Genomic DNA, 19,052 nt, shown 5'->3' on the forward strand with positions numbered 1-19,052 from the left:
AGTCCTTGGTACATAGTAAATATTTAAAGAGTGTTTGTTGATTGACTAATATACTGCCTACACACATACTGTGCATGTGCGTATGTGTATATATGTATATATGTGTGTAAATGTATATTTATATATGTAAGCATACATATACACATGAAGTACCCCACCAATCTGAAATCTCCCATAAAATGCTCCACCTTATCAAAAACTCTCAAAATTTCACAATATGAATTATTACAGTCTTAGCACTCTGTTTTGCACATAGTAGGCTCTTAATAAATGCTTGTTGATCCGACTGAATTCCTCCATGGATCAACAGTCAGTCACTCTAACAAATATATAATTGCTTTTGGTTTCTTATTTAAGGTAGTGTTTATCTACATTTCTTTAAATCTTTACACCCATGGCTTGGAAACCAGCAAATAAATAAAACATCTTATGGCGCTTCCAAGCAGGGAAAGTGGTCTACTATCACTCCTAGCTGCTTCAAATGTAGCAACTGGTATGAGTTACAATGAATCAATAATGATGTTTCTTTTTCATAGAACCTATAGTATTCGAGCCATCACCCCTCACACTGATTTCCTGCATGTACAAAAAAACATTGCTGGAACGAGGAAGCCTCAGCTGAAAGAATTAATCATTGCAGTTTATATATATATTTTTTAAATGACCAGGCAACTTTAAAAAGCATCCTCTCAACCACCCACCCCACCCCACCCCACCCCACCCCTTTTACCGGAACTACACAAACAGTTCCAAATTCTTGAAACCAAAGAGAGAGAATCAGTTTCACAAGCCTGGAAGCCTTAGTGCCTACCTCTATCATTAAGTACCAGTGTCATCCTAAGACAATCCTTTGGCTATGATCAAATCACATTTCCTAAATGCTTACCCTTTACATAGGCCAGCACAGGGCACCACTTAACCTTCCTATGCCTCGGTCACTTTGGAGCTACACTATGACACAGGCATGATAATAAGTATCCAAACACATGCCGAACGAGACAATGTTTCTCTGAGTTTCTCCAAGCAGAACGATGATTTACTGTTTTGGTTAAAGAAAAGAAAGCCCCGGGGAGTGTGAAGACGAGAGAGTTTGGCTATTATCAGCTTGCTGGGCAATTTGACTGCCCCCTCCAAGCGCACTCCCCCCACCCCGTGAGAAAATGACACAGCACCGAGGGAGGAGGGGGCTGAGGACCCTTCCAGCATCACAGCCCCGGGGGAGGAACGAACTCGCTGGCCCTTCACCTTGGCCCCAAACGACCCTCCAGCCCCGCGGCCAGGCCTGGGTGGGTGTGTGTGAGGGGCACACACAGCAGGGAGCCCTGGGAGGAAGAGGAGAAGGGAGGGAAAAACAAGGAAAAGGGAAGGGAGGAGGCGAGGAAGAAGAGGGGGGAGAGGGAAAGGAGACGAAAACATGGAGCAGAGGGTCAAGAGAAGGGGAGGGGGCGGGGGGCAGGGAGGACCCCAGGGGAGGGAGGGGGCGGCCCTCGCAGACACTCCCCCCCAGCCCGGGCCCTGTCACCCGCTGCGCTCCCCTCCAGGCTCGCGGGGCTCCGGCCCCAGCCCAGCCCGTCCCGTCCCGCAGCCCTCGTTACTCACGCTCCGCTCGGGCTCGGGCTGCTCCAGGCTCGGCGGCTCCGCCCGCCCGCCCGCATCGGGCCCGGCTCCCGAGGCCCGCTGGCTGCCCCGCGCCCCGGCCCCGGCCCGGCCCGCTCGACTCCCCGCTCGGCTCCGCTCCGGGCGCGCCTCTCCCTCGCGCCCGCGTCTCTCTCGCGGCGCCCCCGCCCCGGCTTCTCCCTCGGCCTCCGGCTCCCCCCCCACCCCGCTTTTTTTTCCCTTTTGTCTCCAGAATAAACTTTATTGGTCTCTTTTTCCGCTCACATCATGTAAACAAACAACGAGCTCCTCGCCCCCGCCCCCCGCGGGCTCCGGGAGGGGAAGAGCGAGTGAGCCAGCAGCCTCCCAGGGGCTGAGCCTGCCATGCCCCGGAAGCACAGGCCCAGCGGGGCGGAAGTGAAGCCGAGGCGCCGGGCGCGGGGGGCGGGGGGGGGCGGGGAGGACAAGGGGCGCGAGGAGGGAGCCCGGGAGGAAAGGAGGGAGCTGCGGTGTCTCACTGCGCCTGCGCGCGCGCTTCCACCTCGTCTGCGGTCTCTTCGCCTCTCTCATCTCTCTCGTCTCTGTTTCCGTGTCTCTGTGCCCCCCTTTACCTTTCTCTGAGTTTGTTTGTGTCTCCGCCTCTTTGCCTCTCTCCATCTCTCTCTCTCTGTCTTTATGCCTCTCTTGTCTGTGTTTCTGTGTCGCTGTCTCCCTTTGTCGGTCAGTCTGTCCCTCTCTGCTTCTGTTTCCCTTTCTGTCTCACATTCTCTTTGCCTCTCAGCTTCTCTGGCTGCCTTTCTCTCTGTTTTCCCCTATCTCTGTCTCTGTGTCTCCCTCTGCCGCTCTCTTTTTCTGTTCTTTATCTCTCTCTCCCTCTTCTTTCTCATATTCTCTTGGTGTACCTCTCATTCTCTCCCTGTCTCCTGTCTTCTCTCTTTCACATTCTCTCTATGGGTTTTCCTCTCTCCCCATTCTCTCTGTGTCTGCCTGTCTCTCCCCCTCACACCCTCTGTCTCTCTCTTTCCCTTTTCTCTCTCCTTCCCCTTTCCCCTGATTGAAACCCAACGAACTTTAATCTCCAGCTGCACAGCTCTGTGCGCTAAGGGAAACAAAGTTTTATCAAACTTGGCCTCTAGCCACCTGGACCTCACTGTCTGGGAAAGGGTATGATCCCCAACAAAGACGTTGTAGCACTCAGTGACCCTGATCAGGGAATTAGAATAGCTCAACAACACACCAACCTAAAGCCCAAATATCAAGGGAGGTTTGAGAGAGTAAAGTTTGTTCAAGAGGAGTATGCAGGGTTAGGTGGTGTGTATATGGCTGGGTTCTCTTATAGTTTTAGGGTTGTCTTTGTAAAGGGTTGTGGAGTTTATGGCATCCTGGTGAATCTCATTTTCATAGGTAGCACAGTGGATAGCTTACTGGACTTGGGAGTCAGGAAAACCAGGTTCAAATCTTGCTTCAGATAATTCTAGCTATATGACTCTAGCCAAGTCAGTTAATCTATATTTTAATCAGTTTCCTTAATGGTAAGTTGTGGGTAATAGTAATACCTATTTCTCAGGGTTGTTGTGAGGACAGAATGAGAGATTTTGTAAAGGGACTTTGCAAACATCAAGACACTATATACATGTTAACTGTTATTGTTTGTATTCTCAGGGCTTAGCACAGAGCCTGGCAACGGTAGTAGGCATTTAGTAAATACTTGTTGATTGAGTAAACTCTGGGTGAGCTTATGACTCAGACTCACCATCTATACTAACCACAACCTGCTGTGTGCCTTAGATTTTTAAAACCAGTTTGGTCTAAGATACTGTCCTGTCTGAAGTTAGGAGGCTCAATAATTAACCTTTACACATTCTTTCTATCCTTGTTGGGTGGAAGAATTTGCTCCTCCCCTCTGCCCCTTTCCTGACTAGTGATCTTAGAGGAATTGCTTTACTACAGCTTGGCATCATGGAAAGAACACTCGATCCAGAGCCAAAGGCCTGCACTCAAATCGACCTTTTATAGCTCTGCTACATCTGCATAAGTTTGGACAAGTCATTTAAGTTTTCCAAGGTATCTGTTTCCTGCTCTGTGAGATGTGAAAGTTGGTGCCTTCCAGCTCTAAATCTAAGATGGGAATCAATGTAAGGTGGAAGAAATACTGATTCTGGAGTCAGAGATCCTGGGTTCAAATATTGCCTCTGATTTTACCTCTGTGGACTTTGAACAAAATATTTAACTATTCTGGTCTTCAGTTTCCTCACATGTAATATGAGGAGGGACTGATGTGTGTGGACCAAATGGTTGCTGAAGACTTTTCCAGCTCTAGATCTATGATCTAATCATCTCATAATTCATAATCTCCTCCCTCCCCCAAGCTTCTCTAGAGAGGAGAAAAAGCACCGGATTATGAATCAAGACCTGGAGTTTCATCCTGACTCTTCTACCAGAGTTCACTACTGTGACCTTCCCTGGGCCTGTTTTTTCATCTGGAGAAAATGAAGAGAGTGGACTAGATGATCTCTAAAGTCCCTTCTAGCTCTCTCTTTATGATCCTGTGATCTGCTTAGGTGTTTTGTAAACTTCAAAGCGTCACATAAACTTGGGCTTTATCACCTCCCTGGGAGTCAGTTTCATTAGTTTCCTCATCTGTAAAATGTAGATCTCTAATGTTTTCTTTTAGTCCTTCACTTGAGAGACACATGAGCCTATTTGTTAGTGAAAGATTAAATTGGGGGACTTTGGCTGTGGTTAGTAAACATTTTCTTTTAGTACCACAAGGTGATATGGGATGGCTCCTGTTTTTAAGTGCTATCAAATGGATGGACAGGATCTTACCAGCTTCGTTGGAGCAGATTAGTGTGAAGGCAAGCCTAGCCTCCAGGGTTAACTCCCCCTAGCGGCCCCGCCCTCTCTCTCTTTTTTTTTTTTAGCTTAGCAAACTAATCTTGTAACAGTGAGCCAAGGAACGACATCTCTAAGTATATGCACCTCATAAATTTGTAGGCTCTTAGAACTGAAAAAGACTTCAGAAGTCATCTGTTGCAGCAGCATGATTGTAGTGGAGAATCAGAAACCTTGGCTCTGAACTTCAGAGGTGTCCTTGGGCATATCACATAAATTCTGTGGATTCATTTGCAAGATAAACTGCATAAACTAGGAACTCCAAGATGTCCCATGCAGTTCTAATTGCTTCAAATTAAACTTACAACCCATTATAGGGATCTCTTTTTTGCATCGCTGACAGCCTTTGCTTGAATACCTGTTTCAATGGTGGTTACTTAGTCCAACCCAAAGCAGAAATATCTTCTACATAATAATAGCTGATTGCTATTTAGTGTTGCAATATGTATGCTTTACATACATTGGATTCCCTCCTCCCACCCCCCATCACTGCCTTGTCATGGTGGAAGGGCTCAATGAAACTATGAGCTATGTCATGTAGGGTTACCCAAGATGGATAGGTCATAGTGGAGAGTTCTGACAAAAAATCATCCACTGGAGAAAGAAATGGCAAACCACTCTAGTATCTTTGCCAAGAAAACCCCATAGACAGTACTAACATCATGCTAAATGCCAGACTGGATGAATCAAAAGCCAGAATTAAGGTTACTGGGAGAAATATCAATCATCTCAGATATGTAGATGATACTACTCTGATGGCAGAAAGTGAAGAGGAATTAAGAAGCCTCTTGATGAATGTGAGAGCATAAAAGCTAGCTTGAAGGGTAACATAAAAAATAACACCACCAAACTTAAAGCTTGGCAACTGATCCTATCACTTCCTAGCAAATAAGAGGAAGAAGAAATGGAAGTAGTGTCAGATTTTATATTCTTGGGCTCACAGATCACTGTAGACAGCAACTGCAGCCATGAAATGAAAAGATGATTGTTTCTTGGAAGGAAAGCTATGGAAATCTGGACAGCATACTAAAAAGCAGAGATACCATCTTGCTGACAAGTTCCATAAAGTCAAAGCTATGGTTTTTCCAGGAATGATACATGACTGTGAGAGTTGAATTATAAGGGAAAACTGAGCACTGCAGAATCAATGCTTTTGAATTGTGGTGCTGGGGAAGACTTTTGAGAGTACCCTTGTACAGTAAGGAGATCAAACCAATCAATGCTTAAAGACATTAATTCAGGCTACTCACTGAAAGGTCAAATACTGAAAAATTTTAAATACTGTGGTCACTTAAGGAGAAGATGGGACTCATTGGAAAAGACCCTGATGTTGGGAAAGATTGAAGGCAAAAGGAAGGGGGGTCGGCAGAGGATGAGATGGATAGATGGTATCATAGGAACAACAAACAGGAACTTGGACAGACTTTGAGAGAGAGTAAAGGATAGAAGGGCTTGGTGTGCTGTGGTCCTCAGGGTCACTAAATGACTGAACATCAACTACTACATTGGTTCCTCACAACAAAACTGGGAGGGAAGAGAGGGAACGAGAATGAAGAAACTGAGGATCAGAGAAGTTAAGGCCTTGCTCATAACTATTTAAGCAGGATTTGAACTTAGACCTTTTCGTAGAGTAGAACTGAAGAGGACTTAATAAGAAATCTAGTGTAACTCATCTCAGTGGAAGAAAATAAGGCTCAAGGTTAAATCCGGGTAGTTCAGTGGTAGAATACAGAGTGCTAGACTGGGATTCAAGGAAGATCTGATTTCAAATCCGATCTAAGAGACTACCAGCTGTATGACCCTAGGCAAGGCACTTCACTTCTCTTTGCTTCAGTTTCCTCATTAGTAAAAATGGCGGCAAAAATAACACCTCCCTTCCTTTCTCAGTGTGGTTGTGAGGATCAGATGAGATAATATGCAAACCTTAAGACATTATGGAAGTGGAAACTGTTATTCAATGACTTGCCCAAGATTGCACAGGCAATACATATAAGAGTCGGGATTTGAAACAAGGATCTCTGGCTCTTTCCACTATATCACACTTAACGCTATTACTTTCTAGTCCTGCTTTCTCTAGAATTTCTCTGTAGAATTTCTATTTTCTTCAACCAAATCCTTGTGTGCTATGATTTCCAACTCCCTCAATGTCCAAGTCATCTTCTGAACCGGTTCTAGCTTGTCAATATCCTTCTGAAAGCATGACAGTCTGAGATTAACACAGTGCACTAGTATGGTCTAACCAGGGAAAAATCCAGGGAGTTATAACCTCCTTGTTTAGGATACTATATTTCTTTTCAGTAGTCTAAAATAATAGTATATTTTTTAAATTTTTCTTTATTTTTATATAATCTAATTGTTTAAGCTACTATGTTTCTATTCAGGAACCTAAGATAATATTATGGGTCTTTTAAAACTTTTATATAACACTATTAACTAATGTTGACCCTGCAGTTTACTAAAACAAACAAACAGACATTTTCCTCAAAAAACTATATTGTCTTGCTTCCTGTACTTGTGAATCATTGGCATGGGGTCTGTTAAAGTACAGTGTCATAGGTCACAGAATCCATCCTTGTACCTTTGGCCAAGATTCTACAAACAGACAAATGAGTGGGTTTTTTTTTTTTTTGTTCAATTTTATTTTTGAGCCTAAGTCTTCCTCTCTTGCCCAGACTGGAAGTGGAGCATAGAGTCAGGGACCAGTGCTGATCCCCACAGAAGCCTTGACTTGCTCCCCTCAAAATGGAGGCTGGTTCATTCTTCTTAGGCAGCCTGGTGACCCTCATTCACGGTATTGGTGTCAGGTTTAGTGAAGACATCCAATGGAGTTTAGATTTATTGTAATTCAGAATTCCTGAACTCAAGCGATCCACCAATCTTAACACATCCAATATCCTATTTATTCTAAGTATAAACAATCATGCCCAGAGTCAGTCTTTCAAAGACTTCCATGGGAGAATATTTCATAGATTCCCTTATAAACCCATACAAGTTGGTTTTTTAAAAAAAAACAAAACCCAAAACAGATCTCAATGTCAGGAAATTTCCTTACATCCAAGTCCCTCATGCTGTAGTTTAAGGCATTTCCTCTGATTCTCTCTTTACTGGACATAGAAAACAGCTGATCACCATCTTCTGAATACAGTTGTTCAAAGGATGTTGTGAAATGTAGTGGACTATGCAGAATTTTGTTCAAAATTTGCAATAGAGAATTGCCTCTCCAGTTTCCATGATTCCTTTTTCAAAACCAGGACAATTCTGTCACCTAGAAAATGGCAAACATATTTATGAAAGAATATTTGAAAAAAATATGTCTAGCAACCCCACTGCTAGACAGATCAAGAGGAAGGTGGTTATCAAGGTAACTGTCATCCTCTACCTTCCAAAGTTTAATCTTTGTGTGAATGTAACCCTGGGTTCTCGAAGGCAGTGCCAATTGCATAAGTGTCCTTTCTCTACACAATGAAGTACAGGGCCTAACTATTCCTAGCATGCTAGAAAAGCTTCAAGTATGGCTTCAGGGATGGACCAACCTAACTAAATAACTCTTGGTTAATACCCAGGCAACATGACCTTTGAGATTCACACTGATAAAATTATAGCTCCTTGAAGGATTGGAGGAGTGCCAATCACACAAACTTTTTTTTCTTTGGAAGAATAATTTAATGAATATTTGACTGCATTTTCTACAACTGTGCACTGAAAAGAGTATTGACTTTGGAGTCAGAAAGATGCTGGGTTCAATCAGTCAGTTAATAAGCATTTACTAAGCACTTGGTATGTGCCAAGCACTGGGATTGAAGAGGAAATACAAAAAGAATCAAAAGATAGTCCCTGCCCTCAAGGAGCCCACATTCTAATGGGAGTTACAGCAAGCAAACAATTATGTTTAATCAAGATATATAGAAGATATAGGAAATAATTAAAAGAAGGAAGGCCCTTGAATTAGGAGGGGTTGGTAAAGGTTTCCTGTGGAAGATAGGATTTAGTTGGGACTTGAAGGAATCCAGGGAAGCCATGAGGTAGAGATGAGAAATGAGAGCATTCCAAGCATGGGGGATAGCCAGAGAAAATGCTGGGATACCAAGAGGTAGAATGTCTTGTTTGTGGAACAGTCAACTGGATTGAAGAGTTCACAGTGGGTAGTAATGTGTAAGAAGACTGAAAAGGAGTATGAGCAGGTGATGAAGGGCACTGGATGTCAAAAAGAGGATTTTGTATTTGATCCTGGAAGCAACAGAGAATCACTGGAGTTTATTATTCAAATTCTACTTCTGATGCTTACTGCTTGAGTGACCTCTTGGGCCTCAGTTTTTTCAACTTTAAAATGAGGGAGTTGAACTAGATAGCCTTAGAGGTATCCTTTAGCTCAGAATATATAATGCAATGATCCCATGAAAAGGAGGATATCAGGTTCTGTTTCAGGAAGTAGAGAGAGTGCCATAAATGGATAGAGTGCTAGACTTGGAGTCAGGAAGATCTGAGTTTGAATTCTGTCTCATACTTACTAGCTGTGTGGTCTTGGACAAGTCATTTAACCTTTGTCTGCCTCAGTTTCCTCATCTAATAAAATAGAGATAATAACAGTACCTATAACAATGGCAATAACAACTTTCTAATAGAAGAATCCCTAACTTGGCCAGATGTCTACATACATTCCTCCATTTGGCATTTAATGCCAATGTAATCTAGCTCCACCCTTTCCCCCGGGCTTATTATACATTACTCCCACTCCTAAGCTTACGTTCTGGTCAAACTGGCTCTCTCACTATTTGCTGCTGACAACATTCCATCTCTTGCCTCTAAACTTTTGCCTAATCTGGCTCTCCTTGCAGGAATCCTTTCCTTCACCTCAGCCTCTTGCAATTCCTACTTTCCTTCAAGAATAAGTTCAAATACTTCCTAAAAGAAGTCTTTCCAGATCTCTGAGATGTTAGAGTTACCCCATATCCTTGAATAACTGTGTATAGGTGGTATTTACTAATTTAAGAATGTGTTTTCTCCCCTCAGTTGAATGTAAGACACTTGAGGGCAGAAGTTCTTTAATTTTGGTCTTTGTAGTAGTGGTAGGTGGGTGATATAGTAGATAGAATGCTGAACTTGGAGTCAGAAAGATCTGAGTTTAAATTATGCCTGATAACTAACTATGTGTCTCTGGACAGGCCACTTAAACCCCACCCAGCCTCAGTTTCCTAATCTGTAAAATGGAGGAAAATAATAGTGCTTATCTCACCAAGTGGTTACAAGTATCAAAGGAGATAATAATAAAAACAAAATTATTTGCAAAACTTAAAGTGCTATATAAAGCTATTATTATTGTCAGGTCCTAGCTCAGTGCTTGGCCAGACGGTAGACATTTAATAAATGTTTGTTGAATTCAATTGAATGTGCTATTGACTTAAGGTATATTGATAGTGAAATGGGAAGGTATTACCATCTCTGGAAAGACTGAATTAATTACCTAGATGTGCTATATTCAATGAAACTGCACCCAAGACTTTGGTCATTTTGTTTCTGAGGAGGCAGCAACACCATTTGAAAAGTCCTTGGTTTCTGAAAAGCCCTATTTGGCAATGCACTCCCAGTCTGAGGAGGGGAGTAGAAAAGAGACTGTAGTGTTATGTGACTGAAACAAGTTAATTTTGCAGATGACCCAAAACTGTGAGGAACAGCTAATATGTTGCATGACAATTAGGTTTCCAAGATTTTCTTGATAGGCAAAAATGATCGGCCAAATCTACTCCGATGAAGCTGAATATGAATAAATATAAAATGTTTACAATTGGATTAAAAAAGTAATTCACAAACAGAACATAGCTTTTGTTGTTCAGTTGTGTCTGACTCTTCATGACCTCATTTCTGGTTTTCTTTGCAGAGATACCGGAGTGGTTTGTCTTCCAACTCATTTTACAAATGAGGAAACTGAGGCAAATCGGGTTAAATGACTTGCCCAGGGTTAGAGAGTTAGTAAGTGTCTGAGGTCAGATTTGAACTCAGGAAGACAAGTTTTTCTGATTCCAGGCCTGGGACTCTGTCCACAGCACCCTCTAGTGGCTCTCTGAAGAGCACAGGTATATAACAGTTAACCTGAAAAAGATCTTTATATTTTAGTAGATAGCAAGTTCGACATGAGTTAACAGTACAACACAAAAGCCTCCCCAATATAATATGTTACTAGGACAATTAGAGAGTCATAGTGTCCAGAGAGAGGGAGAAAACACAGCATTCTTTAGATGATGAGTTCCTTGAAGGCAGGGACTCCCTTTTGCCTTTGTATCCCCAGACCTCAGTACAGTGCTTGGCAGGTATTTAATAAATGCTTTTTGACTTGTTGACTTCATTCTGTTGTACTTTGCTCTGGTCAGAGCAAGTCTGGATTGTTGGTTTGAGTTCATTTTAGGGAGGACACTGAGGCTGGAGCAGATCAAGAAGAAGGGGATCAGGACAAGATAGGACAGAAAACCAAGATTTATAAGGTTTAGGGAAGAGAAAATATAATGGGGACTTGATAACTTTCTTCAAGTTGAAGAGTTTATATGAACAATGGAATTATAGATTTAGATCTGGAAGGAATCTTTTAAAAATATTTTTAATACTACTTTATTTTTTCTAATTTTGTGTAAAGACAATTTTTTTTAATCATTGATTTTTACAAGATTTTGACTTCAAATTTTTTTCCTCTTTCCCTCCCCTCTCGATCTGGAAGAGATCTTAAAGACTATCTCGTTCAACCGCCTTTCCCTTCCCTTTTTACAGATAAAGAAACGGAGACACAGAGAAGTTAATTACAAGGTCATAAGTATAACAGGTAGGAATTGAACACAGGATCTTAGCCTTCAAATTCAATCTTATTTCCACTCTACCATGCCATGTAAGCATGGTAGACCCCAGAGGACAGAGCTAGAAAAAATGGGTCAAAGTTGCAGACAGATGTATTTGGACTCTATAGAAGAAACAATTTCTTAACAATTGAGAGCTGTGCCAGGGATGGAATGGATTATAACAAGAGTAATGAGTTCATTCTCCTTCATTGAAATTCTTCAAATACACAGCTGGATCAGGGATGTGTTCTGGTGCCAGTTTTAGGCTGATTGTTAAATTTTCAGTGGAACCATTTATACCTTGCAAATTAGCAAAGGCTACAAATTAGAATGTGTTTTCTCTTGTTGATTGTTTAGACATAAGAAAATGATGAAGAAAATGTTAATAATTCAGATTAAACTTTTGTCTTGACTACTTTTTTTTTTTTAAAGTACCATCAGCAAACCTCTGGATGGGTGATCAATTTTCAGGAAGCCAGAGGACAGCGGGAGCTGCACCTCAAGGATTAGACTTCAGATAGAAGTTCTCTTCTCCTCTATGCTTGAGCTATAATACTAGATCTATGTGTCTTGTCAGGATAGGAAAACTCTGGAATATTCTCTTTGTATATGGACAAGGCTCATGACAGAGAAGTGTTGTCTTTGGAGAAGAGTTAGCAGGCCATATGCTTCCTGCTGGGAACTATGATAAAGTACAAGAGGAGCCATGTGTTCCAAGTAAGGGTTGCTTATTGCTGGTTGTTGTCATTTTCCATGAGCTCTTCAGCGAATTTTGTTTTCTTGAACCTTTATGTAACAGGATAAAGTTCAAGGAATGGGACACCATGTTTACTTTTGGTAATTATGTCTCCCAGAAGCCTTTGCACAAGTCAACAGCTTTAAATATACCCAATTAAAAAGGATGGTGAAATTTTGCCGGGGAAGGGAAAAGGAGGAAAGTCTCATGAAAGAAGTTGCCTAGAAGCAAGCAACTTGTGGTCAGGAGCAATGCTGCAGGAAACTAGGCAAGGAGTGAATGACCATCCAATAACAATATAACTGGAGAAAGAGCAGAAAGAGAAACTGGAGGGGAGAGAGAGAGAGAGAGAGAGAGAGAGAGAGAGAGAGAGAGAGAGAGAGAGAGAGAGAGAGAGAGAGAGAGAGAGAGAGAGAGAGAGAGAGAAAGGAGGGAGGGAGAGGCATGGAGCTGGCAAACAGGTGAGTTAGGGAGGATCTAGAGCTCCAAAAAGGCTGTTGCACCGGCTATGAATGACTAATGTGCTCACATTGTGTTGGAGACACCAAGGTGTTAAGTGAAAGTGAGATTAGCACTCTTCTAAAGGTAGGTGTATGAGGATGGGACATTTGGCAATGACTGCCATGATCTAATTCCAGTTGCTTTGAATTTGCAGGCATGTGGTTTGGTTTATTAAGAGGAAGATCAGTGGGGGCTCATGACTAATAGGTTTATAAATGACTACCCCTAAACCAAGAACCTGGGGGTTAGGTGACAAAGGGTCACAATTGAGATGGGGCCCCAGAGAAACACATAAACATTTTCTGTTTTGAGTTTCACAAACTGAATGCTTTCAATGGGAGTTTCAGTGACAAGAAACTAAGTAGTGTCACTTAGGGTGTGTCCCAGATATTTGGGTGGAGGCATGAATCTCCACTTGCCCTTGAGAAGTGCAAGATTCCACACAGTATATCCAAGTCCTTGTTATGTGACAGCCTCTGAAAACAAGGGTTGAATTTTTAAATTATAAAACTACAATAGTAATGTCCTCCTACTCAGTAAGTGTGCCAAATACCAGCTCATAATCACACTCAAAAGCTTTGGCCTTTTAAATGAAAGGAAGACATTTTAAAAAAACCAACCTAAGAGGGAAACATTGGCATACCATTTATCTCACTGTTCAAAAATATAATTTGATCCAATGCATACTTAATAATTTATAGGATGTCTTAGTCACTAAAAATACAAAGTATGTGTGTGTGTGTGTGTGTGTGTGTGTGTGTGTGTGTGTGTGTGTGTGTGGGTGGTTCCTGACTTCATGTAGCTTCCAGTCTAACATGCAGAAAGGACATATACACAAAGTATTACAATTTAAAGCAGAATGTGATAAAAACAGAGAAGAGGTCCAGACAACATGTCATGAGAAATTTAAGGAGGAAGAAACAAATTTCATCTGGAGGCACCATAGGAGGTTTCATACAGAAACTGGCATCTGAATTGGGGAATGAAGTAGGGAAGGCTTTCAACAGATAGAGATGGAGGATATGAACAAAGGCATGGAGCTGAGTGAAGATAGAACATGAAAGAAAAATGGGGAATATTTCACTCTGACTGTTACCCAAAAACGTTGGCATTCATAGTTGCTAAATGGGCATTACATGACCCCCTACTAGCTCTTGCCATTACTAGAAATGTTGTATTCCTGGTTATATAGTTTGATAGGAAGTTCCTACAAAATAAAACCAATAGTAAGGAATTTTGTGGTAAGACTTCAGGATAGGAGACCTTATCTTTAATTCCCAAAGTGAAAAGCTAGATAACTGAAATTCTGAGGTTCCGTTTTTTGAAATAATATTTGTGAAAGAGTTCTGCAAACTCTAGCATTTTGTATAAATATCAAGTATTGTGATCAGGATGACTATCCAATTGCAAGCTCTTATAAGCCTTTGACATCAAATTGTTTTGATGAAAATAACTCTAAGTTTCTAGAGCTGCTTATAATAAATAGAGAAAAAAGGAATATGCATGTATGCTAATAAATGTTCATGTATGTTAATGAATTATGACACATAGATGAAGCCAAATGGCATTTATGACAGGTGGTATGATGCTAAGACTAAAGAAAGTTAGGGTGTATGGACCAAGTCAGTGATGTGAGAATTGTGGATCAAGAAGGACCTAAAAGGGGATAATAGATTTTGAGCCAGAAGGACATTAGAGGTCATCTTCATATTACAAAAAAGGATGGTGAAGTCCAGAGAAATCAAATGATTTACACAAAGTCACATAGCCAGAAAGTGTCTTAGGTGGTATTTGAACTGAAGTCTTCCTGACTCCAGGTCCTACCCTCTATCCAATAAAGCAAACTGCTTAGTGGAGGCATTGTAGAATGTGACCTGAAGTAGACTGTAACCTATCAAATGGGGAAGAAATTAGTTAAAACCTTCAAAAATCCAACTGGAATGCTATTATTCCACCTTAGTCTATCCTACTTCAAGCCATGATCCATTAACAAATTCCTCAAAATACCACCTTGTGAGATGATCTGATGTCATGAAGACATTAAATTTATCATTCCTCTCTAAGTGTAAAAGTAAGCTCTCTGAGAGAAACGACCATTTCTTCATTCTTTGTGCTTGTTTCTCCAACACTTAGCACAGTCAGTAAGTATTAAGTACCTACTATGTGCCAGGCACTATGCTAACGGGCTTACAAAGAAAGGCAAAAGACAATTTCTGCCTTCAAGGTATTCACAGTCTATTGGAGGAGATAAAATGCAAATTTTGCATGTACAAATAAGATACATATTGAAAGAACTGGAGATAATCAGAGAAAAAACATATTACCAAGGTAAATGTTGGCAGAATGGTGGTCCAAGAAGCCACGTGTCACAGCTGCCACAGATTACTGCAAGGAGTCACATTAAATAATCTCAAAAGTCTCTTAGAACCCTATGTATACAACAATGGCAACAATGATGATTAACATATATGTAGTGGGGTGTATAACATTTATATACCTGAGAGACTGCTGAGACTAAGGGACTTGCCCAAGGTTACACAGCTAGTAAGCATCAAAGGCTGAATTTGAACTCCTATCTTCCTGACTACAGGCCCAACACACTATTGACTGCCCATATATAATGAATGGATGAATGACAAAGCAGTTATTCAGAGGTTACTGTTTTCTGGGCACTGTACTAAGCACTGGGGGGATCCAAGTGAAGAAAAGCTACAGCTTGCATTATAGTTGGTATTTAGTTGTTTCAGTCACATCCAACTCTTTGTGACACCATTTGGCAAAGATACTGGAGTAGTTTGCCATTTCCTTCTCCAGCTCATTTTACAGATGAGGAACTGAGGCAAACAGGGTTAAGTCAGGGTCACACAGCTAGTTAAGTGTCTGAGGTTGGATATGAACTCAGGTCCTCCTGACTTGAGGGTCAGTGCTCTATCCACAGTACCACCTAGCTGTCCTGAATTATAGTAGGGGGCAACAAAACATGTAGGGGAATGGTAGCCAAGAAAAGGGGAAGTCAGAGGATTGGGTAATAGAACCTAAATGCAATCATATGATATGTCCTTTCTAGAAAAACTGGACTGGGTTGAGATTGCTCTGGGAGCTAGAGGTACTAAGGAATAGGAAGGGAAGAGGAGGAGGACATGCCCAGTAGCTTGGCAGGAAGATTGTGGGGTCTGTTTATGGGGGCAGACTAGACATAGTGAGGTTTTTGAGGTTGTTCTGGATCCATCTCGTGGAGCCAATTGCTAAAGTGAGCACTTGCACCTCAGAAATTGGTGAATTCTACAAACCAGTGCTTTAGTTGATTGTCTTGACTTAAAGTGATGGAAAAAATGTCCATAAATTTGAAGATGTGTTTGTGCACTTCCCCTGGGTTCAGATCTTATTAGTGGTATTTCATAGCTGCATGGCTGTAGACAAGTCACTTGATCCCTCTGAACCTCAGTATCCTCATCTATAAAATGGTATCATAAAACCTGTGGAACTACTTCAAAGAGTTTTCTGAGTAAGGAATGAAACAATGTTTATAAAGAGCTTTGCCAGCCTTCCAACCTTAAGGCTTTGTGTAAATCTCAACAATCATCATCATCATCATTATTATAATTGCTGATATTTACATAGTTACTTAAGCTTTGCAAAATACTTTACACACATTCTCCCTTAAGCCTCACAACTAACTCATGCGGTAGTTGTGAAATCATTATTATTTCATTTGTAAATGAAAAAGGGAAGTTCAGAGAGATTAATTTATCCCAAACCAAATAATTTTCCCCTGAAAACTCTTCCTTCCTTCAGACTTCCTTATTTCTGTTGAAGGCACTACCATCCCTTTTCTCCTTATCATCCTCACTTTCCCCTACTGCAAATAGTCAGTCAGTTGCTAAATCTTTTCCTTTCTATTTCTGCCACATCCCTTGCATCAAATCCCTTTTCTCCACTCCTATAACCAGCATCTTAGTTCAAGGACCTCATCTCCTCTCGTCTCCCTTATTGTAATAGTCTCCTGATTGGTGTTTTTGCCTATCTGTCCACATGAGTTGAATGTTGTTTGGACAGTGCAGTGCCAAGGTGAAATGCAAAAAGCCTAATCCCCCAATTTACTGTATGTTCTGATGATGTTCAAGGATTAATCTCTAGCAGATTCTGGCAGTAGATACTGAGTCCTATTTTAAGTCATTCTGTTAATGCTTACTGAGAGGTTTTGTTTTTTTTTACATTTAGCATTTCTAAACAGATTATATAGGAATAAATACCTGTTTCATGCCTGAATCACATGGGGCATTATGAATCAGGCATGTGACCCTCTTCCTTTTGGGGAAATACATATGAGATACATGTGGCATGAGCTGTAACCTAAGGCTTAACGAATTTTTTCCCCCAGAGCATGGGGATTTGATGAACAGAAAAGTATGAAAAACCCTCTTATTAGAAGCCAGGATGACTAGGACTGAAATCAGTCCGTGGGTATGTACATCAGTGGGTATGTACAGAACAGGGAATGGGTCATTGGACTTTGCAGTCAATTTCCTAACATCAGAGCTATTTGCATCTTCAAGCTCACTAAATTGGATAATTCATAAACAAAACCCATGAACGACTTGCTAGAAGATGTGTGATATCTTTTATTATGCCTTGCCTCTAATTCCCTTTGTGAGCATATGAAATTCTCAGATATGACCAAGAAACTCCCAGGGCCACAAGGATGTCCATTTAGCCTTTTAATGATTTTCTGCCATGTAGTACAATTATGCTAATTCTATGTGATGTTCATTTTAATAAGGAGATTTTTGGTATTGTAGTAGCACGTCACCCCCCTACCTCCCTTAACTAGACCTATGTATGATCTTATTGGAGTAGAGAGTTCCTAATCAGGAATCTTTTCTACAATCCTGATTGGCACATCTTCTATAATGTATCATCTTAGAGAATTGCTTGGGGGAACTAAGATGTTAAAAGACTTGTGCAAGTTTACATAGCCACTGTCTACCAGATGAAGGTCTGAACCCAAGTTTTGATGAACAAAACTGACTATATACTACCAAGGGTGGGGAACCTTCAGTCTTGAGGCCACATGTGTCTTGGAGGTCACAGATTCCTCATCCTTGTACTATACCATACTGCCTCTGAAAACCTTATTAGGTAACTGGATAACTAGAATAAAAAGTAAAAATCAGAGTCAAACCTGGGAGAATATTATGTAGATATGCCAAGATTATATTGAGCAATAGAAGGTAAGGATTTTAGTGGGGCATTTAATAAGGACCTATGTATTAATGGAAGAAGCTGATGTAATTTTGGGCAGGTGATCTGGCAGGGAAACATGGTTAATATCATTTAGCATAAAATAACAGTAGCCCCTTGAAACAGGAGAAGAGCAGTGGCCTTAGAGGTAGAGCATCTGAGATTGCATTCTAGCCATACCACTTACTTTCTGTGTGACAGCAATGTCACTTCTATCCATGACACAGTAAACCTTTGCTGGGTCTTTGTATTCTCATTTCTAAAATGAGGGGTCTAGATTAGGTCACTCTCAGGTCACTTCTAGTTGTAAATCTATGATTCTGAGTCTTGTTTCTCCTGGGAATAGGACACCATGGAGCTGCACTTCAGGGTACTTTTAGAATTCTTAGACTGGTACTGAAGGAAATGCTAGCTGGGTAGGGCAGTGCTGACCTCATTCTGAGACTTTCAAGACAAATGTAAGAGTCAGTTGTTTTTAAAGCTAGAACTCACAGTGGCGGAAGAGACTCAGGAAGAAGGGCTTCCTGCCCATCCAAGGCTTGAGGCCCCTCAGAGCTTCCTCTGACAGAGGCCATGCTTCAGCTCCATTACAAAGTTCATTCTTGTGATTTCCCCCTCCACACCAAGTCTCCAGTGCCCACAAACAATTTTTGACCAAAGGATATCGGTGATTGCTTTGTCGAAGGTCATTTCTTCCTGCAGATCAGAGCAGGAAATGTCATTGCTTGGAATGGAAGAAAAATGGAAATGGGGATGACTGTTATTTCATTTGGGGAAATAAAGGAGTGGCATAATTTGAACAAGGGCAGTATCTTTTAGGCACAGTAGACAAAAGTAACTGGAGAGTTTCTAACCTCCTATCTCATCCTCCCACCAGTCAGTTATAGGTTAGAGCTAAACTTGCATCTGTACTTTTGCAATGAATAACAACAGTTGATACTGATATAATTCTTTAAGTTCTGAAAAGTACATCATTATGCATGCCTTCATTTAAGATTCACAGTACCCCTGTAAGGTAGATACTACTGGTATTGTCACCTCCATTTTTACAGATGAAGGGACTGAGGTTCAGAGAAGTTTAGCAACACAGTCAATAAATGTTAGAATTTGAACTTGGTTTTTCTTTCCTTGGGTCTGGGACTTTGACCACTGTGTCAGGCAGAATGAATATGATAAATCCTACCGGAAAAAAAGTATGTAACTATCCCCAAAGTTTAAATACAGTTATTCCTTCCACATGGCAATATTCCCCATTGCAGTTT

The 19,052-nt window shown here is 41.2% G+C and overlaps 1 protein-coding gene across 2 annotated transcripts in view; it reads right to left on the reverse strand.

The window, feature by feature from the left end:
- PIK3CA (phosphatidylinositol-4,5-bisphosphate 3-kinase catalytic subunit alpha) overlaps nucleotides 1–1,730 on the reverse strand; it is a 90,729-nt gene extending 88,999 nt beyond the window's left edge. Inside the window, exon 1 of one of the 2 annotated variants that reach the window (XM_072618428.1) lies at nucleotides 1,600–1,730. The gene's annotated coding sequence lies outside the window, so the exon portion shown is untranslated. The remainder of the gene's footprint in view (nucleotides 1–1,599) is intronic. The other variant, XM_072618430.1, reaches the window with a different exon arrangement.
- Nucleotides 1,731–19,052: the final 17,322 nt, after the last annotated feature.

The sequence above is a fragment of the Notamacropus eugenii genome, chromosome 6 (genome assembly GCF_028372415.1).
Source record: "Notamacropus eugenii isolate mMacEug1 chromosome 6, mMacEug1.pri_v2, whole genome shotgun sequence".
Lineage (NCBI taxonomy): Eukaryota > Metazoa > Chordata > Mammalia > Diprotodontia > Macropodidae > Notamacropus > Notamacropus eugenii.